The following is a 27,211-nucleotide window of genomic DNA, read 5'->3' as shown; positions in this document are numbered from 1 at the left end:
GACACTCCCCCCCTTCCAGTCCGGACACTCCCCCCCCTTCCGGTCCGGACACTTCCCCCCTTCCGGTCCGGACACTTCCCCCCTTCCGGTCCGGACACTTCCCCCCCTTCCGGTCCGGACACTTCCCCCCTTCCGGTCCGGACACTTCCCCCCTTCCGGTCCGGACACTTCCCCCCCCTTCCAGTCCGGACACTTTCCCCCCTTCCAGTCTGGACACTTTCCCCCCTTCCGGTCCGGACCCTTTCCCCCCCTTCCGGTCCGGACCCTTTCCCCCCCTTCCGGTCCGGACACTTTCCCCCCCCTTCCGGTCCGGACACTTTCCCCCCCTTCCGGTCCGGACACTTTCCCCCCTTCCGGTCCGGACACTTTCCCCCCCTTCCGGTCCGGACACTTTCCCCCCTTCCAGTCTGGACACTTTCCCCCCTTCCAGTCCGGACCCTTTCCCCCCCTTCCGGTCCGGACACTTTCCCCCCCTTCCGGTCCGGACACTTTCCCCCCCTTCCGGTCCGGACACTTTCCCCCCCCTTCCGGTCCGGACACTTCCCCCCCCTTCCAGTCCGGACACTTTCCCCCCCTTCCAGTCCGGACACTCCCCCCCCCCCCCCCCCCCCTTCCTGCCCAGGCCAATTTTCAGCTTTCAGCGCTATCACACTTTGAATGACAATTGCGCGGTCATGCAACACTGCACCCATATGAATTTTTTAGCATTTTCCTGAGACACATAAAACTTTATTTTGGTGGTATTTATTCACCGCTGGGAGTTTTATGTAAATGAAAAAGTCCAAAAAATTTGAAAAAAGTGTTTTTCTTATAAAATTTTGCAAATAATATTTCATCATAAATCTCGGCCAAAATTTATTCAATTATCTTTTTAGTAAAAAAAAAAATAACCCAAATTAGTTTATAACCAAAAATTATAATTTTAAAACCTTTTTTTACCTTTTTATTTAATTTTTTTTTATATTATTTGTTTTTTTTTTTTGTTTTTTTTTTACATACTGTCACCCTAGCAGTGTGGGGTCACCATGGTGACACTGTACTACTTGTGGGGGGTGATGAAGATTTTTTTTTTTTTTTTTACACTGATTGCTTTTACACCCATAAAGGCTGTAAGAGGAATCATTTCTCCTTCTCTCCCTACTGTGTGAGCTGTGATTGGTCACACCTTGTCACATGGTACAAGGCTGTTGTGAATGGCCCTGTACCATGTGATCTCTGTGATCATTCAACGATTTCACACGTAGTAAGCAATGATGTCATAAGTGACATCTTGCTTACTACTCTGCATGTGATCACTGATTGGCCAGTCAGTGATCACATGATCGGGACCTCACACAGAGGTCCCGTACAACGATCGGTGTTTCACAGTGAGCACCGGATCGCGGTGCTGTGCGTTCCTAGGGAGTGCGCACAAGCAGGGGGCGGGGAGGCTGTTTATAAATGACAACCCGCCCTGCACTGCCACCGTCTGGCCGTTTATATACAGCGGCCGGACGGGAGGTGGTTAACAGCGTACTTCCATTTTTTATTTTTTTTTTGCTAGTGTCCTATGAGGACAGACATTTTTTCTTCTATCGAGACATCTCCTCTGGAGCAGTTTTTTTATATGGCGGCTATCCTCAGTCTGGCTTTTCTCTGTTGAAGTGGACATTGCGGAAATGGCCTGGAAGCCACGTGTGGCCGGTGGGTTCTGTGTGGGCCGCGAAATGGCCTGGAAGCCACGTGTGGCCGGTGGGTTCTGTGTGGGCCGCGAAATGGCCTGGAAGCCACGTGTGGCCGGTGGGTTCTGTGTGGGCCGCGAAATGGCCTGGAAGCCACGTGTGGCCGGTGGGTTCTGTGTGGGCCGCGAAATGGCCTGGAAGCCACGTGTGGCCGGTGGGTTCTGTGTGGGCCGCGAAATGGCCTGGAAGCCACGTGTGGCCGGTGGGTTCTGTGTGGGCCGCGAAATGGCCTGGAAGCCACGTGTGGCCGGTGGGTTCTGTGTGGGCCGCGAAATGGCCTGGAAGCCACGTGTGGCCGGTGGGTTCTGTGTGGGCCGCGAAATGGCCTGGAAGCCACGTGTGGCCGGTGGGTTCTGTGTGGGCCGCGAAATGGCCTGGAAGCCACGTGTGGCCGGTGGGTTCTGTGTGGGCCGCGAAATGGCCTGGAAGCCACGTGTGGCCGGTGGGTTCTGTGTGGGCCGCGGACTAGACTTCTCAGACTAGCAACAAGTGACCCACAGAGAGCTTTCCAGGTCTAGAGGGGCCTGCATTGCGTGAGCGTTTGCCCCGCCTCTGTAGGTTCGCTCTGTGAGTAGGTGGGTCGGGCGGAGCAGGGGAACTACTTCATTTGCAGCAGCCATTGAGCGCCTTTAAACTTCCCGCTAGTTTCTGCTGACGCTTTGGGACTGAAGGCTGATGTCAGTGTAGGCGGAGTGCTGCCTCGTACCCCGAGCCTTAAAGTGTTCCTAAACCCCCAACAGTACAATCAGTCTGTAGAGGCAGCAAAGCATGCTGGTTATACTCACTGTGGAACCTAAGGGGTTAATCCTCCGCATTGTGTAAAAAGGCTGTTTGATCCTGTCTTTTCTGTTCCTCCCCTTCCAGTGCCCCCCTCCCCTAATCTCCTGATAAGAGATATTGTTTAGAGACACTACACATGCTCAGTCTGGTGTGTATTACGCGAGTTTTTTTTGTTTTGTTTTTTCTTGGGTTTGTGATCAGCAGAGGGCCAGTCAGCACTGTCTAGACAGAGGGTCAGGGGTTCTGCATCCTCCTAGAGCAGAAAGAAAACTCCTACAAGCTTAAACCAGTGCTCTGCTGGACACTGATAGAAGTCACAAGACTGTTCTGTGTAACTGTTGGAGACCAGATATAGTGAATGCGGGGTCCGGGGAGAGCGGATATAGCGAACGCGGGGTCCGGGGAGAGCGGAGTTAGCGAACGCGGGGTCCGGGGAGAGCGGAGTTAGCGAACGCGGGGTCCGGGGAGAGCGGAGATAGCGAACGCGGGGTCTGGGGAGAGCGGAGATAGCGAACGCGGGGTCTGGGGAGAGCGGAGATAGCGAACGCGGGGTCTGGGGAGAGCGGAGATAGCGAACGCGGGGTCTGGGGAGAGCGGAGATAGCGAACGCGGGGTCTGGGGAGAGCGGAGATAGCGAACGCGGGGTCTGGGGAGAGCGGAGATAGCGAACGCGGGGTCCGGGGAGAGGGGATACAGTGAATGGGGGGGTCCGGGGAGAGGGGATACAGTGAATGCGGGGTCCGGGGAGACAGGATATAGGGAATGCGGGGTCTGGGGAGAGCGGAGATAGCGAACGTGGGGTCCGGGGAGAGGGGATACAGTGAATGGGGGGGTCCGGGGAGAGGGGATACAGTGAATGCGGGGTCCGGGGAGAGCGGATATAGTGAATGCGGGGTCCGGGGAGAGCGGATACAGTGAGTGCGGGGTCCGGGGAGAGCGGATATAGTGAGTGCGGGGTCCGGGGAGAGAGGATATAGTGAGTGCGGGGTCCGGGGAGAGCGGATATAGTGAATGCGGGGTCCGGGGAGAGCGGATATAGTGAATGCGGGGTCCGGGGAGAGCGGATATAGTGAATGCGGGGTCCGGGGAGAGCGGATATAGGGAATGCGGGGTCCGGGGAGAGCGGATATAGTGAATGGGGGGTCCGGGGAGAGCGGATATAGTGAATGCGGGGTCCGGGGAGAGCGGATATAGTGACTGCGGGGTCCGGGGAGAGCGGATATAGGGAACGCGGGGTCCGGGGAGAGCGGATACGGTGAACGCGGGGTCCGGGGAGAGCGGATACGGTGAACGCGGGGTCCGGGGAGAGCGGATACGGTGAACGCGGGGTCCGGGGAGAGCGGATACGGTGAACGCGGGGTCCGGGGAGAGCGGATACGGTGAACGCGGGGTCCGGGGAGAGCGGATACGGTGAACGCGGGGTCCGGGGAGAGCGGATACGGTGAACGCGGGGTCCGGGGAGAGCGGATACGGTGAACGCGGGGTCCGGGGAGAGCGGATACGGTGAACGCGGGGTCCGGGGAGAGCGGATACGGTGAACGCGGGGTCCGGGGAGAGCGGATACGGTGAACGCGGGGTCCGGGGAGAGCGGATACGGTGAACGCGGGGTCCGGGGAGAGCGGATACGGTGAACGCGGGGTCCGGGGAGAGCGGATACGGTGAACGCGGGGTCCGGGGAGAGCGGATACGGTGAACGCGGGGTCCGGGGAGAGCGGATACGGTGAACGCGGGGTCCGGGGAGAGCGGATACGGTGAACGCGGGGTCCGGGGAGAGCGGATACGGTGAACGCGGGGTCCGGGGAGAGCGGATACGGTGAACGCGGGGTCCGGGGAGAGCGGATACGGTGAACGCGGGGTCCGGGGAGAGCGGATACGGTGAACGCGGGGTCCGGGGAGAGCGGATACGGTGAACGCGGGGTCCGGGGAGAGCGGATACGGTGAACGCGGGGTCCGGGGAGAGCGGATACGGTGAACGCGGGGTCCGGGGAGAGCGGATACGGTGAACGCGGGGTCCGGGGAGAGCGGATACGGTGAACGCGGGGTCCGGGGAGAGCGGATACGGTGAACGCGGGGTCCGGGGAGAGCGGATACGGTGAACGCGGGGTCCGGGGAGAGCGGATACGGTGAACGCGGGGTCCGGGGAGAGCGGATACGGTGAACGCGGGGTCCGGGGAGAGCGGATACGGTGAACGCGGGGTCCGGGGAGAGCGGATACGGTGAACGCGGGGTCCGGGGAGAGCGGATACGGTGAACGCGGGGTCCGGGGAGAGCGGATACGGTGAACGCGGGGTCCGGGGAGAGCGGATACGGTGAACGCGGGGTCCGGGGAGAGCGGATACGGTGAACGCGGGGTCCGGGGAGAGCGGATACGGTGAACGCGGGGTCCGGGGAGAGCGGATACGGTGAACGCGGGGTCCGGGGAGAGCGGATACGGTGAACGCGGGGTCCGGGGAGAGCGGATACGGTGAACGCGGGGTCCGGGGAGAGCGGATACGGTGAACGCGGGGTCCGGGGAGAGCGGATACGGTGAACGCGGGGTCCGGGGAGAGCGGATACGGTGAACGCGGGGTCCGGGGAGAGCGGATACGGTGAACGCGGGGTCCGGGGAGAGCGGATACGGTGAACGCGGGGTCCGGGGAGAGCGGATACGGTGAACGCGGGGTCCGGGGAGAGCGGATACGGTGAACGCGGGGTCCGGGGAGAGCGGATACGGTGAACGCGGGGTCCGGGGAGAGCGGATACGGTGAACGCGGGGTCCGGGGAGAGCGGATACGGTGAACGCGGGGTCCGGGGAGAGCGGATACGGTGAACGCGGGGTCCGGGGAGAGCGGATACGGTGAACGCGGGGTCCGGGGAGAGCGGATATAGGGAACGCGGGGTCCGGGGAGAGCGGATATAGGGAACGCGGGGTCCGGGGAGAGCGGGTATAGTAAATAGGGGGGGTCCGGGGAGAGCGGATATAGGGAACGCGGGGTCCGGGGAGAGCGGATACGGTGAATGCGGGGTCCGGGGAGAGCGGATATAGGGAACGCGGGGTCCGGGGAGAGCGGGTATAGTAAATAGGGGGGGTCCGGGGAGAGCGGATATAGTGACTGCGGGGTCCGGGGAGAGCGGATATAGTGAATGCGGGGTCCGGGGAGAGCGGATATAGTGAATGCGGGGTCCGGGGAGAGCGGATATAATGAATGCGGGGTCCGGGGAGATCAGATAGAGTGAGTGAGGGGTCCGGGGAGAGCGGATATAGTGAATGCGGGGTCCGGGGAGAGGGGATACAGTGAATGCGGGGTCCGGGGAGAGGGGATATAGTGAATGCGGGGTCCGGGGAGAGCGGATATAGGGAATGCGGGGTCCGGGGAGAGCGGGTATAGTAAATGGGGGGGTCTGGGGTTTAGTAACACTTTCATGCAGAGAACGTCATTAGAACTGTTCTAACTGGTTGCTCACGTTGAATTGCAGTGATGTGATTGGTCGATGTTTGCTCATTTTATATTCTTCTTTTGTAGCTGCAAAAGGAGACAAAGTTGCAAACAGATGTCCTTTGTGCCATGAAAACTTTTCTCCCGGAGAAGAGGTAATATTCATTATTTTTATCATATATACTATGAAAGGTGTTCCTACTTTACCAAAAAATGTGATCTCCGCCTTTCCTGAATCCATTGACAGTAAATAAGTGGATCCCTTCAGCACAGATTGGCCATGTTGTTCGTACATTAACCCTAAATGACCCCCCCCCCCCATCTGTATTTGTGGGTTTTTCTACTCTTCTGGACAGGCAGCTGACAATCCAAGACTCCTCCCCATTCAGGACCCGGCCTGAACATTTGTACATAGCCAATGTAGAAAGCAGAGCTGTGGGAGGGGGTCAGCAGGCTCCACCCACAACAGAAAACTACAGGAGGGGGCGAAGACAAGACCAGTCACCCTGCACAAGGAGCAAGAGCAGAGCTGTGGGAGGGGCCCAGTACAGAAGGGGGTGGAGACCAGACCAGTCAGCCTTTACAGTGGTGAGATCATTACTGTGCTGTACATAGCCTGTGCAGAGAGCAGAGCTATGGGTGGGGGCCCAGCAGGCTCCACCCAGTACTGAAAACTACAGGAGGGGGTGGAGTCAAGACCAGCCGCCCTGCCCAAGGAGAGAGTGCAGAGCTATGGGTGGGGCCCAGCAGGCTCCACCCACCACAGAAAACTACAGGAGGGGGTGGAGGCAAGATCAGCCACCCTGCACAAGGAGAGAGAGCAGAGCTGTTGCAGGGGCCCCTTACAGGAGGGGGCAGAGATGAGACCAGTCACCCTGCACAAAGAGAGAGAGCAGAGCTGTGGGAGGGGCCCAGTACAAGAGGGGTGGAGTCAAGACCAGTCACCCTGCACAAAGAGAGAGAGCAGAGCTGTGGGAGGGGCCCAGTACAGGAGGGGGCAGATACAAGACCAGTCACCCTTCACAAAGAGAGAGAAGGCAGAGCTGTGGGAGGGGCCCAGTACAAGAGGGGTGGAGTCAAGACCAGTCACCCTGCACAAAGAGCGAGAGCAGAGCTCTGGGAGGGGCCCCTTACAGGAGGGGGCAGAGACAAGACCAGTCACCCTGCACAAAGAGCGAGAGCAGAGCTCTGGGAGGGGCCCCTTACAGGAGGGGGCAGAGACAAGACCAGTCACCCTGCACAAAGAGCGAGAGCAGAGCTCTGGGAGGGGCCCCTTACAGGAGGGGGCAGAGACAAGACCAGTCACCCTTCACAAAGAGCGAGAGCAGAGCTGTAGCAGGGGCCCAGCAGGCTCTACCCAATACAGGAGGGGGCGGAGACAAGACCAGTCCCTCTGCACAAGGGGAGAGAGCAGCAGTGAGCAGTCTTTATACCAGGAAGTCTCACACTAGATGACGGTGCAGATCTGGAAGAAATACACAAAGATCACCGAGATTCCAGAAGAAGACACACGATAGATGGATTTACACAATATTTGTTTTGCAAAAAAAAAAACAAATAAGACAAAAAAAGGAGCAATTGAGGGTGACTTGAGGGTGACTTGAGGGTGACTTGAGGGTGACTTGAGGGTGACTTGAGGGTGACATGAGGGTGACTTGAGGGTAACTGCCGCTTGCCCAGCCCCGAGTTTTCTCCACAATGGCAGTTGTAGGATGCCAGTATTGTGTTTTATGATTCAGTTTCAATGCAGAGACAATGTAAGGTGGTTTATGTATCTCTGCACAAGCTGCTCGCTGGAGTTTACTGTAATGAATAGAAGGGGGGGTTGGGTGGGGGGGCGGGGTTTACCCTCTGGGCCCCCCATTTTAGAACTCAATATTTCTTTCCCTGGTTTTGGTAAGTGATCTCAGCGCAGCACCTGTATTAAAGGACACAGAGTTATAATTTCACATAAAGGCATTCTGTGCTCGGCTCGGCTCCTCCCCCCCGCTTGGATTCCAGCGTCGCCTTCATGTCGTGTGCGTTTCTGTAATGGGGAGCGGGAAGCGAGTGCGAGGGGGGAAGCGAGTGCGAGGGGCTTCTCTTTGTTACGTGATATTTCATTCCAGAGGAAAGATTAAATGGAAGGGCCCTCGGCAGAGAGGGGAACGGGTTCATGTTCCGGCTTTTACAGTAAATATATTTTAAGAAGAAAAAGAGCGATAGAAAAGGTCGTTAGTTGGCCGACCCGAGAGTAAGCCGACGCTGGGCGGTGCCGGTCCAAGTAACCCATGGAGCAATTAAATCCTCAGGAGCCGAGACAAAGACGTGGCCGGGGGGGGCCGAGACAAAGACGTGCCCTGGGGGGGCCGAGACAAAGACCTGCCCCGGGGGGGGGGCCCGAGACGAAGATGTGCCCCGGGGGGGGCCGAGACAAGGATGTGCCCCGGGGGGGCCGAGACAAGGATGTGCCCCGGGGGGGCCGAGACAAGGATGTGCCCCGGGGGGGCCGAGACAAGGATGTGCCCCGGGGGGGGCCGAGACAAGGATGTGCCCCGGGGGGGCCGAGACAAGGATGTGCCCCGGGGGGCCGAGACAAGGACGTGTGCCCCGGGGGGCCGAAACAAAGACGTGTGCCCCGGGGAGCCGAGACGAAGACCTGCGCCCCGGGGGGGGGCCGAGACGAAGGACGTGCCCCGGGGGGGGCCGAGGCGAAGGACGTGCCCCGAGGGGGCCGAGACGAAGGACGTGCCCCGGGGAGGGGCCGTGACAAGGACGTGCCCCGGGGGGGGCCGAGACAAGGACGTGCCCCGGGGGGGGCCGAGACAAGGACGTGCCCCGGGGGGGGCCGAGACAAGGACGTGCCCCGGGGGGGGCCGAGACAAGGACGTGCCCCGGGGGGGGCCGAGACAAGGACGTGCCCCGGGGGGGGCCGAGACAAGGACGTGCCCCGGGGGGGGCCGAGACAAGGACGTGCCCCGGGGGGGGCCGAGACAAGGACGTGCCCCGGGGGGGCCGAGACAAGGACGTGCCCCGGGGACAAGAGTGATTGAATGATTCCTATATCACTGTATTGCACTCAGGCTGAATAAAGAACACAAAGTGCGCTCCCTTTTTTGCCTTCCTCTGGATCAGCTGTGGGTGGAGGATTAGAACTTTTTTTTCTTTTTTATAACTTTTTTTTATATCTTCTTTTTTTTTTTTTTTTTTTTTTTTAATGGTTGAACTGGATGGACTTTTGTCTTTCTTCAGCCAGACTAACTATGAAAAAGAGTCCTGTCCAATTTCCGAGCAGTGCAGTCCGGTTCAGATGTGGATTAAAGGCTGCTGACCTCTATGAGAACCGCATATGTGTGAACAGGATAATCCTGTCCTGAACCCGATGTAAACCTGATCTGAATCGCTGAACAACTACTCTGTCAATTAGCTGTGAAACCGGAGCTTCAAACGTGTGAATCCGCTCTACGGCCCCGTTCACACCATACGTGCAGAAAAACTGATGGAAACTGATGTGCAGATTGCACTTGCAGAGACATCCGTTTTCACGCGCGCTGCCATGAGTTTTATAGGCGTTGTGGATTCCTGCGCAGAAAACAATCTGCGTGTGATCCCAGTGTTGTGGTGTGAACAGGGCACATAGACAACCATTGATTTTGTTGTGTCCTTGCAGAACGCGGGCAGAAAAACTGACGTCTCGGCACCGTGGTGTGAATGAGCCCTAAACTGTTTATTACCATTTATACAGAAATCTTCATTTCTGTGCTGAGCTCATGGCAGAGCAGATACAACGTCTGTGTACACGGGAGGGCTGGGCAGCACCTGCTATGGTCCCTCGTTTATCAGCAGAGGGCTTGGCGTGTTTATATGTACTAACAGCGTGTAGTGGAGACTATTGTGTCATCTCCCTCCACCCAGCAACTCCCATCATCCAGCCTCGGCCAGCAACTCCCATCCAGCCTCGGCCAGCAACTCCCATCCAGCCTGGGCCAGCTCTGAGCGCCACACCTTCATTAACCGCTTCCCCACCGCACCATAGTAGGAGTACTGCTACAGGGCGGCAGGGCTGCGCAAAATCACATGTGTGTGTTTGTATACAGTTGCAAGAAAAAGTATGTGAACCCCTTGGGATTACGTGGAGTTTTGCATGAATTGGGTATAAAATGTGCTCTGAACGTCATCTAAGTCACAACAATAGAAGAACACAGTCTGCTGAACATAATACTACACAAACATTAGATGTTGCCATGGTTTAATTGCACATAACATGTAAACATTCACAGCGCAGGGAGGAAAAAGTATGTGAGGCCCGAGCTTAATGACTTCTGCCAGAGCTAACTGGAGCCAGGAGTGAGCCAACCTTGACTCCAATCAGTGTGATGATATTGGATGTGTTGCTGACACCTGTTTTGGGTTTACTGGTTTCAAGAAGCACTGTCTGATGTGAACCATGCCTCGCAGAAAAGAGCTCTCAGAAGACCTACCATCAAGAATGGTTGACTTGCATGAAGCTGGAAAGGGTTACAAAAGTATCTCCTTGAGCCTTGATGTTCATGTGTCCACAGTAAGACAGACTGTCTACAAATGGAGAAAGTTTAGCACTGTTGCTACTCTCCCTAGGCGTGGTCGTCCTGTAAAAATGACTGCAAGAGCACAGCGCAGAATGCTGCATGAGGTAAAGAAGAATCCCAGAGTGTCAGCTAAAGACCTACAGAAATCTCTGGCACATGCTAACATTTTTGTTGACACATCTACAATAAGGAAAACATTAAACAAGAATGGAGTACATGGGAGGACACCACGGAGGAAGCCATTGCTGTCCAAAAAAAAAGATTGCAGCACGTTTGAAGTTTGCAAAAGAGCACCTGGATGTTCCACAGCACTACTGGCAGAATATACTGTGGACAGATGACACCAAGATTGAGTTGTTTGGGAAGAACACACAACACTATGTGTGGAGAAAAAAAGGCCCAGCACACCAACATCAAAACCTCATCCCCACTGTGAAACATGGCGGAGGGAGCATCATGGTTTGGGGCTGCTTTGCTGCCTCAGGGCTGGACGGATTGTTGTCATTGATGGGAAAATGAATTCCAGAGTTTATCAAGACATTTTGCAGGAAAACGTACGACCATCTGTCCGCCAACTGAAGCTCCGCAGAGGATGGGTGATGCAACAGGACAATGACCCAAAGCATACAAGTAATTCAACAAAACAATGGCTGCAACAGCACAGAATACGCCTTCTGGAGTGGCCCAGTCAGAGTCCTGACCTCAACCCCATTGAAATGCTGTGGCATGACCTTAAGAGAGCGATTCACACCAGACATCCCAAGAATATTGCTACACTGAAACAGTTTTGTGAAGAGGAGTGGCCCAAAATGACTCCAGATCGTTGTGCAGGTCTGATCTGCAACTACAGGAAACGTTTGGTTGAGGTTATTGCTGCCAAAGGAGGGTCAACCAGTTATGAAGTCCAAAGGTTCACATACTTTTTCCTCCCTGCACTGTGAATGTTTACATGTTATGTGCAATGAAACCATGGCGACATCTAATGTTTGTGTAGTATTATGTTCAGCAGACTGTGTTCTTCTATTGTTGTGACTTAGATGACGTTCAGAGCACATTTTATGCCCAATTCATACAAAACTCCACGTAATCCCAAGGGGTTCACATACTTTTTCTTGCAACTGTATATGTGTGTCTGTGTGTATATATATATATAAATTGCATTTCTGGATAGGGGGAGCATGCACCGCCCTACCTGCAGCCACCATTGGCGGCTAGGGATGTCAATCATCGGGTCATGTTGTGATATTTCCCACCCGGCGATCGTCGGGGAAAGCTGACAGTGGAGAGACCTGTATGTAAAGACAGATCTCTCTTTTGTCAGCAAGGACATGCTGCCTTGTATCTCTGCACAGCATGTCTCCCTAGTAACACAGCACACAGTTAACCCTTTGATGGCCCCAGATGTTAACCCCTTCCTACGCAGTGTCAGTACAGTCAGTGCTTTGTATTAGCACTGATCACTGTATTAGTGTCACTGGGGGTGTCATTGGCAGTTAGCCCCCCCCCAGTGTCAGAATGCCCACCGCAGTCCCGCTATAAGTCGCTGATCACCGCCATTACTAAGATTCCCAGTCTCTATACCGCCATTTGTAGACGCTATAACTTTCACATAAACCAATTAATTTACACGAATTGTATTCTGCTCCGTGTCTTCGCTAAAAAAAAAATCCATTTGGCCTAAATTTATGACTTAATTTGATTTTTTTTTAAATGTTTTATTGCAAAAAGTCAAAAATATTTAGTTTTTTTTCCGAAACTATCGGTCTTTTTTTGTTTATAGAGCAAAAAATAAAAACCGCAGGGGAGCAAATACCACCAAAAGAAAGCCCAATTTGTGGGGAAAAAAGGACGTAAATGTAATTTATGGTCACCGTTGCATGGCCGCGCAATTGTCCATCAGATTAACGCAGCGTCACGATCCAAAAATCTTTGCTTTAGTTACTGTCATGTAAATGTATTGGGGGCGAGGAAAGTAGGAGAGTGTTTTGGGGAACAAAAAACTTTTTTTTTTTTCTAAAAATGTGATTTCTTTGGCACCTGATGTGGATATTTCCAGCCATGTTCCGCGGTGTACATGTGACCTGGACATGTGACATATGTTCTGTGTGCTTGCAGACCTGGAAAGCCCACCTCATGGGGAAAGATGGGTGTAAGACGAATCCTCGCAGGACGCTGGCCCTACAGAGAACACAACAAGTACCGCAGCAAGGTAGGGGAACTCCTCTTGTGGATAAAGTGAAATGAAAGAATAACAATCATGTCATACATATCTGCTCTGTAATGCTTTTGCACAACCGGATCCTGCTCTCGGGTCCCCCGCTGGCGCCCGTGGCCCCTCCCTCCAGCCAAGTGACCCCAGTGCAAGCAGCTTGCTACGAGGGCATCCGAGCATGCTTGCTCCTGAGCCGCTGCTGTGCATGTCCATTCACACGCAGAGCCGTGGAGAGGTCCTGAGCCGTGGAGAGGTCCTCATTGGCTGACTGGTTGTGATTGACAGTGGCTCCCACTGCTGTCTTAGCCAATGAGGAGGGAGAATTCCCAGAGAGCTCTTGTGCACATCACTGGATCATAGTGGGGTTCAGATAAGTTTTGGGGAGGGGGGCAGAGCGGACTGGGGAGACCTTCTGGTAGCCACAGCAGCTGGGGAGACCTTCTGGAAGCTGCAGCAGGTGGGGGGAACCTCCTGGAAGCCACAGCAGGCGGGGGAACCTCCTGGAAGCCACAGCAGGCGGGGGAACCTCCTGCAAGCCACAGCAGGCGGGGGGGGGGAACCTTCTGGAAGCCACAGCAGCCCGGGGGGGGACCTTCTGGAAGCCACAGCAGCCTGGGGGGGACCTTCTGGAAGCCACAGCAGCCCGGGGGGGGACCTTCTGGAAGCCACAGCAGCCCGGGGGGGAACCTTCTGGAAGCCACAGCAGCCTGGGGGGGAACCTTCTGGAAGCCACAGCAGCTCGGGGGGGAACCTTCTGGAAGCCACAGCAGCTCGGGGGGGAACCTTCTGGAAGCCACAGCAGCCCGGGGAGGAACCTTCTGGAAGCCACAGCAGGCAAGGGGAACCTTCTGGAAGCCACAGCAACCCGGGGGGGGGGGGACCTTCTGGAAGCCACAGCAGCCCAGGGGGAGACCTTCTGGAAGCCACAGCAGCCGGGGAACCTTCTGGAAGCCACAGCAGCCTGGGGAGGAACCTTCTGGAAGCCACAGCAGGTGGGTGGAACCTTCTGGAAACCACAGCAGGCGGGGGGAACCTTCTGGAAGCCACAGCAACCCAGGGGGGGGGGAAACCTTCTGGAAGCCACAGCAGGCGGGGGGAACCTTCTGGAAACCACAGCAGGCAGGGAGGAACCTTCTGAAAGCCACAGCAGGCGGGGGGAACCTCCTGGAAGCCACAGCAGGCGGGGGAAACCTCCTGGAAGCCACAGCAGGCGGGGGGGGAAACCTTCTGGAAGCCACAGCAACCCGGGGGGGGGACCTTCTGGAAGCCACAGCAGCCGGAGGGGGACCTTCTGTAAGCCACAGCAGCCCGGGGGGGACCTTCTGGAAGCCACAGCAGCCCGGGGGGGACCTTCTGGAAGCCACAGCAGCCCGGGGGAGGGACCTTCTGGAAGCCACAGCAGCCCGGGGGGGAACCTTCTGGAAGCCACAGCAGCCCGGGGGGGAACCTTCTGGAAGCCACAGCAGCCCGGGGGGGGAACCTTCTGGAAGCCACAGCAGGCAAGGGGAACCTTCTGGAAGCCACAGCAACCCGGGGGGGGGGGGAACCTTCTGGAAGCCACAGCAGCCCAGGGGGAGACCTTCTGGAAGCCACAGCAGCCTGGGGAGGAACCTTCTGGAAGCCACAGCAGGTGGGTGGAACCTTCTGGAAGCCACAGCAACCCAGGGGGGGGGAAACCTTCTGGAAGCCACAGCAGGCAGGGGGAGACCTTCTGGAAGCCACAGCAGCCCAGGGGGGGGGAACCTTCTGGAAGCCACAGCAGGCGGGGGGAACCTTCTGGAAACCACAGCAGGCGGGGGGAACCTTCTGGAAGCCACAGCAACCCGGGGGGGGGGAAACCTTCTGGAAGCCACAGCAGGCAGGGGGAACCTTCTGGAAGCCACAGCAACCCAGGGGGGGGGGAAACCTTCTGGAAGCCACAGCAGGCGGGGGGAACCTTCTGGAAACCACAGCAGGCGGGGGGAACCTTCTGGAAGCCACAGCAACCCAGGGGGGGGAAACCTTCTGGAAGCCACAGCAGCCCAGGGGGAGACCTTCTGGAAGCCACAGCAGCCCAGGTGGAACCTTCTGGAGGCCACAGCAGCCGGGGGAACCTTCTGGAAGCCACAGCAGCCCCGGGGGGGGGGGAACCTTCTGGAAGCCACAGCAGCCGGGGGAACATTCTGGAAGCCCCAGCAGCCCAGGGGGGGGGAACCTTCTGGAAGCCCCAGCAGCCCGGGGAAACCTTCTGGAAGCCCCAGCAGCCCGGGGAAACCTTCTGGAAGCCCCAGCAGCCCGGGGAAACCTTCTGGAAGCCCCAGCAGCCTGGGGGAACATTCTGGAAGCCACAGCAGCCTGGGGGAACATTCTGGAAGCCACAGCAGCCCAGGGGGAGACCTTCTGGAAGCCCCAGCAGCCCGGGGAAACCTTCTGGAAGCCCCAGCAGCCCAGGGGGAGACCTTCTGGAAGCCCCAGCAGCCCGGGGAAACCTTCTGGAAGCCACAGCAGCCCGGGGGGGGACCTTCTGGAGGCCACAGCAGCCCAGGGGGAGACCTTCTGGAAGCCATAGAAGCCCGGGGGAATCTTCTGGAAACCACAGCAGGCGGGGGGAACCTTCTGGAAGCCACAGCAACCCAGGGGGGGGGAAACCTTCTGGAAGCCACAGCAGGCGGGGGGAACCTTCTGGAAACCACTGCAGGCGGGGGGAACCTTCTGGAAGCCACAGCAACCCGGGGGGGGGGGGGGGAAACCTTCTGGAAGCCACAGCAGCTATTGCTGAGTTACTCTCACCACATTCCCTCCCATTCTTAAAGATCCGGCTACCTTTTGTAGCCCTCAGAGCTCTGTGATTGAAGGAGACCGGGTCAGGTGACTTTGATAGAGCGTCCAATGAATTCTCTTGTGTTTTACCAGCTTCAGCGGCCTAAAGCAAGTGCAGCACAGAGTACATTTGTTTAGTTTTTGGATTTTTTGGTTTTTTACAGCCATACAGCTGCTTTGATCCCCTTTGTTCAGCGGCTGTGCTGCCTGCGCTGCCTGACTGACTTTACTTGCAATCTCAGAAATAGAACTTCAGTTCTGCTTTACCTTTGGCACCAAAGCCCCGCCCCCGACCTGTTCCTGGAATTGTTGGGTGTTGGCAGCGAGCGGTTGAAGTGTCTGCAGCAAACCACATGAAGGCGGTTGTGTCCGCGGCGCCCGTGTTCAGGCCGTGTCACTGTCGGCACTCAGCTGCTTTCTGTATTTGGGTGAAACAACGGAGCGCGTTACAGTGTGAATCAGCATCTCTGCAGCCTGATCTCCGCGCTTCGGGGATTCACCGCAGAGGAATATTCGCTGAATGTCATCCTCATCCTTCCATGAAGAGTTTCAGAGCAAATCACGAATATTGATAAAGGGGGGCCACAGCGTAATCTGATTCCCGTTTATTGTGGTCGCTGGAAAGTTTCATCACCCGCCGCCTTGAACCCCGGGGAAAGAAAAAAACACTCCCTTGTAATGGGGCTGCCCCCCCCCCCTCCGCACTGCAATGGTGGGGGGGGGGAAACTAAATTATATTTACCTGATGCCATGCTCCCACTTGGTCCCTCCAGGCTGTAAGCCCGGTGCCCCCAGAGCCTCTTCTCCCCTACACTCCAGCAGTCAGATGCCCCCTGATGCCATAATGACCAATGCAGAGCCCATAGCCCTGCATTGGATGTGGGGACACCGAGGAACAGGCCACTGCCGGCGTCTACAGCTAGGTGGTTCTATCGGGATCAAGTCCACCAGGGACCGCCTCTCTGCCCTCTTCTCCTCCCCTTTTCCTTATATACCCAATGAAGAATATATTTGTACCCCCCTATGCCCTCCACCTATCTGTGTCCTTCCCTGGACCTTAGTCATACCTCCTTTTTACACTCCTATATATCAAAAATACAGAAAGTTGGTGGTCGCCGGATATCCCCTCTCTAGGGTGCTAAAGTTTGTAACACACCAACAGATGGCATCACAAGGCTGCACACACAGTCACAGGGAGCACCGACCTTCATAAGTCAGTGTGCCAAAAGACATCATCCTGTACGTCGGTAGCTGTGCAACTGGTGCTATTCTGAGAGAAAGACTAAGCAGGACCCAAAACATTGTGCCTATCTGTGTAGTAGCACCATCTACTACAGTGGTCTCCAGCAGCCCATCAGGACTCATTGGCGTGCACTTCCTGAACTGGCCTCATTGGCGCGCACTTCCCGCACTGGCCTCATTGGCGCGCACTTCCCACTGGCCTCATTGGCGCGCACTTCCCACTGGCCTCATTGGCGCGCACTTCCCACTGGCCTCATTGGCGCGCACTTCCCACTGGCCTCATTGGCGCGCACTTCCCACTGGCCTCATTGGCGCGCACTTCCCACTGGCCTCATTGGCGCGCACTTCCCACTGGCCTCATTGGCGCGCACTTCCCACTGGCCTCATTGGCGCGCACTTCCCACTGGCCTCATTGGCGCGCACACCTCGCACTGGCCTCATTGGCGCGCACACCTCGCACTGGCCTCATTGGCGCGCACACCTCGCACTGGCCTCATTGGCGCGCACACCTCGCACTGGCCTCATTGGCGCGCACACCTCGCACTGGCCTCATTGGCGCGCACACCTCGCACTGGCCTCATTGGCGCGCACACCTCGCACTGGCCTCATTGGCGCGCACACCTCGCACTGGCCTCATTGGCGCGCACACCTCGCACTGGCCTCATTGGCGCGCACACCTCGCACTGGCCTCATTGGCGCGCACACCTCGCACTGGCCTCATTGGCGCGCACACCTCGCACTGACCTCATCGGCGCGCACTTCCCGCACTGGCCTCATCTGCGCGCACTTCCCGCACTGGCCTCATCGGCGCGCACACCTCGCACTTGCCTCATCGGCGCGCACACCTCGCACTTGCCTCATCGGCGCGCACACCTCGCACTTGCCTCATCGGCGCGCACACCTCGCACTTGCCTCATCGGCGCGCACACCTCGCACTTGCCTCATCGGCGCGCACACCTCGCACTTGCCTCATCGGCGCGCACACCTCGCACTTGCCTCATCGGCGCGCACACCTCGCACTTGCCTCATCGGCGCGCACACCTCGCACTTGCCTCATCGGCGCGCACACCTCGCACTTGCCTCATCGGCGCGCACACCTCGCACTTGCCTCATCGGCGCGCACACCTCGCACTTGCCTCATCGGCGCGCACACCTCGCACTTGCCTCATCGGCGCGCACACCTCGCACTTGCCTCATCGGCGCGCACACCTCGCACTTGCCTCATCGGCGCGCACACCTCGCACTTGCCTCATCGGCGCGCACACCTCGCACTTGCCTCATCGGCGCGCACACCTCGCACTTGCCTCATCGGCGCGCACTTCCCGCACCGGCCTCATCGGCGCGCACTTCCCGCACCGGCCTCATATTGGCGCGCACTTCCCGCACTGGCCTCATTGGCGCGCACTTCCCGCACTGGCCTCATCGGTGTGCACTTCCCGCACTGGCTTCATTGGCGCGCACTGGCCTCATCGGCGCGCACACCTCGCACTGGCCTCATTGGCGCGCACACCTCGCACTGACCTCATCGGCGCGCACTTCCCGCACTGGCCTCATGGGCGCGCACACCCCGCACTGGCCTCATGGGCGCGCACACCTCACACTTGCCTCATCGGCGCGCACCTATTTTTTTATTTATTTTTTTTTATAGCGACCCCGGGATCTCCGCTTGCAGGCATTTGCCTGGCTACCCCAGCATCCCTTCAGACAGGCTCAGGACTCACAGAAGCAAACGCACATTTTGCCACATGAAAAAACGGGTGACAAACGCAGCAAAACGTGCAACTCGCACCACCCCACACTGTCCCGTCCGCTGCTCTGTCACATGTAGTGCAGCCCAGGGGCGGACTGACCATTTAGAAACTCAGGCACTGCCCGAGGGCCCGGGGTCAGTAGGGGGCCCCATGAGATGCCCCTGGTACCTTTTTCATAGGCTTTTTTGAGTTTGGGCAAGGACACAGGGGCCCCATGATCCCCTATTGCCCGGGGGCCCCATGAGTTGTCAGTCCACCCCTGGGGCAGCCCATTGATATCATCAGGCTGCCCTATGCGTGTCATCGGGAAAACGAGCCTAAAAACCATGCGCCCCCACGACTCTCGGTGTGAATGGGGCCTGAGCGTGAATTCTTTTTTTTTTTTTTACTTTTACACAACGAGGCTCCATTCACATCTGGGTGTTTCCGAACGCACGGCGAATGGCGCAGAAAATGCGTGCTTTGTGGTGCGTTTCAGAAAAACGTCTCAAATGTGCATCGTGTTTGTGTTGTCACTACATGTTAGGCACCCCAAAAACTGCGGTAAAACACCCAAAAAAGTTCTGGGGCGATTGTTGTGTGTATGGCGGCCCGTTCAAGTGAATGGGCTGCCCTATGCGTGACGCGTGAAAATGCTCAAAAACACCCAAAACAAACGCACACGGGAAGGTGAGAGATGTGAGCGCGGCCTGACCACTGAGTGTCTCCATCCGCTCCCTCCTGTGTATTTGTATAAAGAGGGCCATACACTATGCAATCTGATTGTACAATTTCCTTCCAGAACCATGGAATAGGAGGACCCGCCTGACCCATCCATTCACTCTGTCCAATCACACGTGCCCTCGTACTACACTGCTGATGGGAGAGCTAATGAAGATTGTACAATCAGATTGTGTAGGAAGTGGGTGGGCGGTAGTATTGTAATGAGGGAGGTGTGGTCCAGAATGGTGAACACGCCCTCTTCTGTGATGCAACAAGGAAGTGAAGGCTTCTGGGAGATGGGCGTTATTCCATTTGATTCTCACGAACTGTCATTTTTTTTGTTTCTTTCAGCGGGACTGAAGGGAGGATCGACCGTCACTAAAAGCGGGATCCCGGGAGCCAAGCAACGACCCTCCATCACCGGCAGTAAGATTCCGGCCCCGAGGGCCGGCCTCAATAAAACTGCAAACAAACCGCAGCCGAAGCGATGACAGGGGGGACGCTGATCCACCCCTCCACCGAAAATGCAACCGACCACGAGCCACGGAAGCCGCGCTTTTCCTGTCACCCGTCACCGGAGATCGTGTTTCTATCGTTCGCCTCTTACTAGGCTCACCTGATTGTGAGATTTATTCGATATAATCGTATTTTATAGGGTGTGAGATATTTATTCGGTGATGAGCGATCTCTCGGAGCGAAGTCTTTGTGTATCAAGAATGGAAGGTGTTTCTCGACCAATCACATCCTTGCTTTCATTTACAAAGCACAGGTAGAATCTCCTCCCCTTGTTCTTTGTTTCTATATGTTTTTTATATATAAATTACCGCCCCCCATGGAGATCCAGGCGAGAGAATCCACAGCAATGTGCGATTTATAGGTACGTGCTGTTCGGTCAGTCTTGTGATTCACTTACAGCCCAGCCAGGCGGGAGGTGACACCACCATTTCCTGGTTCAGCTGTGCGACTTGTTTCCTGCCGGATGATGAACCGATAATGGGACGATGACATTTGGAGTCCATTCAGCAGGAAGTCGACACTTGAAACCGAAACGTTAAACTAGGAAATAGAAATGTCACCTGACCTGGCTGCTGTGTGTGGCAAAGATGTGTAAATCTCAGGACTGGCTGGACAGATCTACACGTCCGTTTGGTGGATAAAGAGTTCCTATGTGTATAAGGAGGTTGTGATCCCGACTTTGAAATCCTGAGACTTGCAGTGAAGTCGTGCGATTTCCAAGCCGGATGTCATTCCAACCTGCAAGAGATCTGCGCAGACGTCTGTGCAAGTCGCACCAAAAGCAGCTCAAGAAATCGGCGCAGCTCCGCCCACATCAGAACCGCACCGATGTGACCGCTATAAATGCAGACGATAGGGTGAGACTTGGCATGCGATTTTCAAATCCGCATGCCAAGTGCAGCCGGGGTCTTAAAGTGGAACTCCAGTCTCAACCTAACTCCCCCCCCCCCCCATACTAACTAACCTGTGTAAAGGTGTAAATACACTCCAGTCACGTGATCCCCTGTGCCAGTGGCTGCAGGGGAGAAGAGGGAGCACCGACAACAGATGGGAGCCTATGGAGAACTCCCCATCCCCAGGCGTTAGGCAGTAGGCAGCAGATGGGATTGTTTCCACGGCAAGCCTGCCGAACGCTACAAGTAAACGGGGAAGTGCCGTGGTCGAGGCACGGTGGTCTTCAACGCTTGCCACTCCGCTCTGTTCTCACAGAGGTTCCCCTCTATAGTGTCCCAGGACCCCAACTCAAGGAGTGATGTAACATCCGTCCCGACCAGAACAAGTCCCTGTCCCTTCCTAACCTCCCTTCCCCCCATTTATGCCATATATAGCACTCAGTACTTGCAAGATCTGGATGGCCATCTTTGGAATACAATGTGTCCAAATAGACACAGGCTTTCCCAAGATGGCGCCCAGAACCCATAGCAGAGGACATGTTAGACCTATGCCAGGCTCCCCTCTAGTGCCAATAGTAAATGACCGTCAAGTGATCGCTTTCTTTCCTGGGAACAGAAGATGTTTCTCACATTGGAAGGATTCCCTCTCATTTCCTGCTGAGTCTACAGGAGACGTAAAGGGAAATCTTCCTAATATGAGACTGCTCCTGAGAAATGACAAAATGCCTCCAGAATGGAACAAACATCTTTTGTCTTTGGATATATATGATAGTTGTGTCTTTAAATACATTACTTAGTCTTCCAGCTAGTGCTTTGGCCATTTCTTTTCCATACATCATACTCTTGGCATCAATAACGGGGTCAAGAATCCTCAAGGTTCCCCCAGCCTACCATTTAAAATGTTTTAACCAGAATTCTTCAGAAGAGTATGAAGGAAGGTCAAATGTTTGTGATCTGGGAAAGGGGTCTGAAGGACTCCTGTATGAGTTGACCAACATGGGAGTGGATCCTTCTAGAAAGCAGGCTCCCCCAAGGCTCCCCCTTGGATTCCCATGCATCCAGTAGGAATGCAGAAAGAATAGATCATAAGAGAAGAGTTGGGAAAGCCTGCAGCTTTGGGACCGTCCAGTGCTTGGAGGTCTTCTACCAGAAGAAGTTCTCGAACACCATGTGAGGAATCCTGGCCAAGTATGGCTTACTGAACAGAGGAGTATGAAGGAAGGTCAAATGTTTGCGATCTGGGAAAGGGGTCTGAAGGACTCTTGTATGAGTTGACCAACATGGGAGTGGATCCTTCTAGAAAGCAGGATCCCTTGTACGCCCCAAGGCTCCCCCTTGGATACCCATGCATCCAGTAGGAATGCAGAAAGAATAGATCATAAGAGTTAAGAAAGCCTGCACCTTTGGGACCGTCCAGTGCTTGGAGGTCTTCTACCAGAAGAAGTTCTCAAACACCATGTGTTCAGGAAGCCATACTTGGCCAGGATTCCTCAGGAGTACGGAGAGAGGTGCGTACTCTCAGGCCTTGGTGTGTAGGCATTGTCAACAATTTTTGTGGTCTGGTAAAGAGGTCCAAAATGACTCCTTTTATGAGTTGACCAATGTGGGAATGCATCCATGACTGACCGTCTAGATAGCAGGATCCCCAATAGGCCTCAAAGTGTCCCCCCTTTGGGTATCTGTACCTCCAATAGGAATGTTGGTAGAATAGGTCATAAGAAAGGAGACTAAGGTCTGCCGATTTGGGACCATCCAGCCCTGGTGGTATTCCACCAGTACAATAAGGAGGAAACTCTCCTTTGCCCATAGTAGACCCTTAAATCCTGCTGTTGACTTTAAACCCACCCCGGAAGAATAGCACAACCTGATTGGCAGTTACAAGCTTGTGGTTCTTGCGGTGCGGCATGTTTTATGATGCCGTACTGCGACACCGATCGCCATCATTGAATTGGCCCTTTATTTTATTTATATTATATTTATTTGATTCTAACTTTATTAAAGATTTTTTTTTTTTTTAAATCCCATTTTTGATGATCTAAGCAAAGCCGATCAATGTATTCTGATTGATATTGGTGTCCAAAACTGTCCTCCTAACGTGTCCTCCGTCCTCTATCCCCTCTCCTCACCTCCCCTCCTCCTGTGTGAAAAGCATCTGAAAGGCTCGGCCCGCTGACATTCCAGCTCTTATTGAAGGATGAATGTGCCGTAAATGTATGTGTGATATAGGCAGCTGAGACCGTCAGAGTATATGTGTATGCTGGTGCACCAAGCTGGGTCCCCGCTGTCCTGGATGGGGCCAATGCAGTGTTCACCAGAATAGGAATCAGCTCCTGAGCTGCAGCCAGCATGACTTGCCATCAAGTAAGGGCGGAGAAATGCTCACTTGCTTCCACAGTGTTGATCCCCTGCTGGATGGATCAGCGAGGCGTCACTGATGAATACATTTCCTCCAGCGAGGCCGTGATCACCCACTCATCCAGCCAGTGAAGAAGCAGCACCATGGAAGGAGAGATGTATCTTCTCTCCACTTCTTCATGATTTTGTCTCTGGAGAGTCCTCACCAGCCAAGGGCAATGTGCCCACACCTAGTGACACTGAATGGAGCGCTCCAGATTTGTGAGACGCAGGTCAGAAATACTAGATGAACATGGCGTTACACTGCGTTGACCCGAACGTTGCAGTGCAGCATAATGAGCCGCTGCCACAGTTCTCACAGATGCTCTACAGGACCAATCTGAGGGCCGTAGTCCTTCTATTATGGTAGCATTTCACCCGTCTGTGGCTAGGACCCAGCCTGGATCCCATCTAACAGTAATCAGATCTTTGCTCCTTCACCTTACTCCATACCAGATGATTGAGACAGACAAGCAGAGATGTTTGCCCAGCCTGCTGGAAAATCCTCAGGTCAGATATCCACACCTTGGAATGCCTGCTGTACATATTTCCATCCCCTACACCACGGGTGTCAAACTGGCGGCCCTCCAGCTGTTGCCAAACTACAAGTCCCATGAGGCATTGCAAGATTAACAGTTACAAGCATGACTCCCAAAGGCAGAGGCATGATGGGACTTGTAGTTTTGCAACAGCTGGAGGGCCGCCAGTTTGACACCCCTGCCCTAGAACAACCTTTGTCAACCATTTTATCCCAGAGGAACCCTTCAAATCATTTTTCAGGATTTGGGGAATCTTTACTATAGCCAATTTATGAGGAGTCGATGGCAAAAATACGCCATGAGGTAGTCAGAACGCCACCTGCCCAGGCAGCTACGAAGGTAATTGGTGTCATGCTGCTGGCTTCGGCGAGTGGCATTAGTCTTGCAGCTACGCAAACAGCAGCAAATGGAAGGTCAACCAACCACAGCTCCAGGAACCCCTAGCAAGCTCTAGAGCAGCCTTTCTCGACCTTTTTACCAGAGAGAAACCCCTAAAATATGATATAGGTCTTGGGGAACCTCTACTAAAACCAATTCCTTTGGGGACAATGGGAAGAATGTCTGTTATATAGGTGGTCAGTAGGAAAAATGCAACCCTACAGTGTTGGTGAGAATGCCACACTTACATGTTAAAATGATTATTGCAATCACGCTGTTGGCTTTGCCAAGTGGCACATTGGTCCTGGACTTTGCAATTGCTATGAAATCGGAGGTCAATCAGCCACCGCTCAAGGCGCCCCTAGCAACAGTCTCAACCTTTTACCCCAGAGGAACCTCTAAAATAATTTTTAAGTCTCGGGAAGTCCCGAGTCATTGGTGGTCAGTGGGAAGAATGTCCCTTACATTGGTGGTCAGTGGGAAGAATGTCCCTTACATTGGGGGTCAGTGGGAAGAATGTCCCTTACATTGGGGGTCAGTGGGAAGAATGTCCCTTACATTGGGGGTCAGTGGGAAAAATGTCCCTTACATTGGGGATCAGTGGGAAGAATGTCCCTTACATTGGGGGTCAGTGGGAAGAATGACCCTTACATTGGTGATCAGTGGGAAGAATGTCCCTTACATTGGGGATCAGTGGGAAGAATGTCCCTTACATTGGGGATCAGTGGGAAGAATGTCCCTTACATTGGGGGTCAGTGGGAAGAATGTCCCTTACATTTGGGGTCAGTGGGAAGAATGTCCCTTACATTGGTGATCAGTGGGAAGAATGTCCCTTACATTGGGGGTCAGTGGGAAGAATGTCCCTTACATTGGGGGTCAGTGGGAAGAATGACCCTTACATTGGGGGTCAGTGGGAAGAATGCCCCTTACATTGGGGGTCAGTGGGAGGAATGTCCCTTACATTGGGGGTCAGTGGGAAGAATGTCCCTTACATTGGGGGTCAGTGGGAAGAATGTCCCTTACATTGGTGATCAGTGGGAAGAATGTCCCTTACATTGGGGGTCAGTGGGAAGAATGTCCCTTACATTGGGGGTCAGTGGGAAGAATGACCCTTACATTGGTGGTCAGTGGGAAGAATGTCCCTTACATTGGGGGTCAGTGGGAAGAATGTCCCTTACATTGGGGGTCAGTGGGAAGAATGCCCCTTACATTGGGGGTCAGTGGGAGGAATGTCCCTTACATTGGGGGTCAGTGGGAAGAATGTCCCTTACATTGGTGATCAGTGGGAAGAATGTCCCTTACATTGGGGGTCAGTGGGAAGAATGTCCCTTACGTTGGGGATCAGTGGGAAGAATGTCCCTTACGTTGGGGGTCAGTGGGACGAATATCCCTTACATTGGTGATCAGTGGGAAGAATGTCCCTTACATTGGGGGTCAGTGGGAAGAATGTCCCTTACATTGGGGTCAGTGGGAAGAATGTCCCTTACATTGGGGGTCAGTGGGAAGACTGTCCCTTACATTGGGGGTCAGTGGGAAGAATTTTACCCTACAGTGGTGGTGAGAATGGCTCCCCTTAGGAACAGTTAAAATAATTGTTATCATACTGCTGGCTTTGCCAAGTGGTGTTGGTCTTGGCACCATGCAGGAATCATCAAATGGGAGGCGAATGAGCCACCAGCTCAAGGAATCCCCTCTGTAACCTCTGGAGGAACCCTGGTGTTCCATGGAACCCTGGTTGATGATGGCTGCCCTAGCAGGTCCTAAACAACCTGATTATTACAACCAGCGCTCACAGTCCATAGCATCCTTTACTTTCATCAATCTGTTTACGATTATGATTTTCGATAATTGGCGGCCATGATGGTTTTCGGACTCTTTGTAGATGAAGTTGATACTTTTGGGAAAACATTACTTAACAAAAAGGCAACGCGCTCAACACTGAAGATTTTCCTTCGAGGTGAAGGCTGTGGGGTTGAGTCAGCCCCTGGTTTCCTATGTCTTGGACAGTCCAATAGTGAGCTCTACCCGCCCTAATGCCGGCCTCTGGTTCTGTCTGCCGGGGGATTTTGGGTGACCCAGTCCACCTTCATGTGTCTCGGGCCCCTCCTAATACATTCTCCATAATATAAAAATAAATAAAATCTCCAGAATGGAGAGTGGGACCCCCGTAGTAGTCACAGCAGCAATCCAGATTGCCATTCCCACCAATAGATGCCATGAGAGATGTAAGAATCTGGAGGGCGGTATAACCCGCCATCCACCAAAGACTGAAATCTCGATTTTGGGTGGATTGGCCCCTTATAAAGGAATCCCGGCGGATTGTGTTCCTTGAACCCCATTTCCTGGAACATCACCGGTTCCCTGTCTAGAAGCCGACCTGTGTGGTAGGAGAGTCCTGAGAGTAATCGGTAATTGTCCGTGAACTGATAACCGACCGCAGGTCACATGATCGATCTATCCAGTGCTGGAATGAATATATGCCGCTTTCAGGAAGTCCACCAATCACGTCATTGCATGGCTTCGGCTTGCTTAGAACATTTCTGTGTGCTCTGATGTAATATATATTGCATGTAAGCAAATGTAAATTCATTATAAAATAAACGTATATTTTTAAGGAAAGAATTGTATCGTCTTCACTTGGCAGCAAATCGCATCGTGCCGATCTATGGAGTCAAACGGGGCGCTTGGCAGGCGGTTACCATCCCTGACTCCTTCCTCTGGATTTCCTGATCTGCAAACCTGTCACAGATCAGACTCTCCTTCATTGGTGCTATCTATCTGTCCTTGACCGTGCCTGGGAAGATGTCATCAGTCTGCTGCGGGCAGGAGGAAGCATTTCCCCAGTCTCCTGTCCCTCAGTGATCAGACTGCAACATTGTAAGGTGAGAGGTTGCAGCAGGGGCAGATCTGTGTCCGATGTTTGTGAACACAGCCAAGAACTGCAGAGGCTGAAATATTCATCTAGTCTAGAGGAGATTTAAAGCACAATAATACTTGCCTTGTTCCTGCTCCCCTGACAGCTAGCAAGCTCCTCCTCCACACTGCTTCAATGTAGGTTGCCCCCAGCTAAAAGAGATGAAGGCTCCTAGATTGTAAGCTCCCAGGATCAGCCCCTCCCTCTTAGATTGTAAACTCCCAGGATCAGCCCCTCCCTCTTAGATTGTAAACTCCCAGGATCAGCCCCTCCCTCTTAGACTGTAAACTCCCAGAATCAGCCCCTCCCTCTTAGACTGTAAACTCCCAGGATCAGGCCCTCCCTCTTTGATTGTAAACTCCCAGGATCAGCCCCTCCCTCTTAGATTGTAAGCTCCCAGGATCAGC

At 54.7% G+C, this 27,211-nt stretch overlaps 1 long non-coding RNA gene across 1 annotated transcript; it reads left to right on the top strand.

The window, feature by feature from the left end:
• Positions 1–5,990: 5,990 nt before the first annotated feature.
• LOC149431212 (uncharacterized) lies at positions 5,991–26,512 on the top strand. The gene is made up of 3 exons (XR_016309357.1): positions 5,991–6,072; positions 12,580–12,673; positions 19,522–26,512. It is a non-coding gene; the product is annotated as an uncharacterized LOC149431212 (long non-coding RNA).
• Positions 26,513–27,211: the final 699 nt, after the last annotated feature.

This window comes from Staurois parvus, unplaced genomic scaffold (assembly GCF_062004578.1).
Source record: "Staurois parvus isolate SC_StPar_1 unplaced genomic scaffold, SC_StPar_1.0 ptg002348l, whole genome shotgun sequence".
Taxonomy (NCBI): Eukaryota; Metazoa; Chordata; class Amphibia; order Anura; family Ranidae; genus Staurois; species Staurois parvus.
The sequence above is the reverse complement of the archived record's forward strand: the minus strand, read 5'-3'. Positions and strand labels throughout refer to the sequence as shown.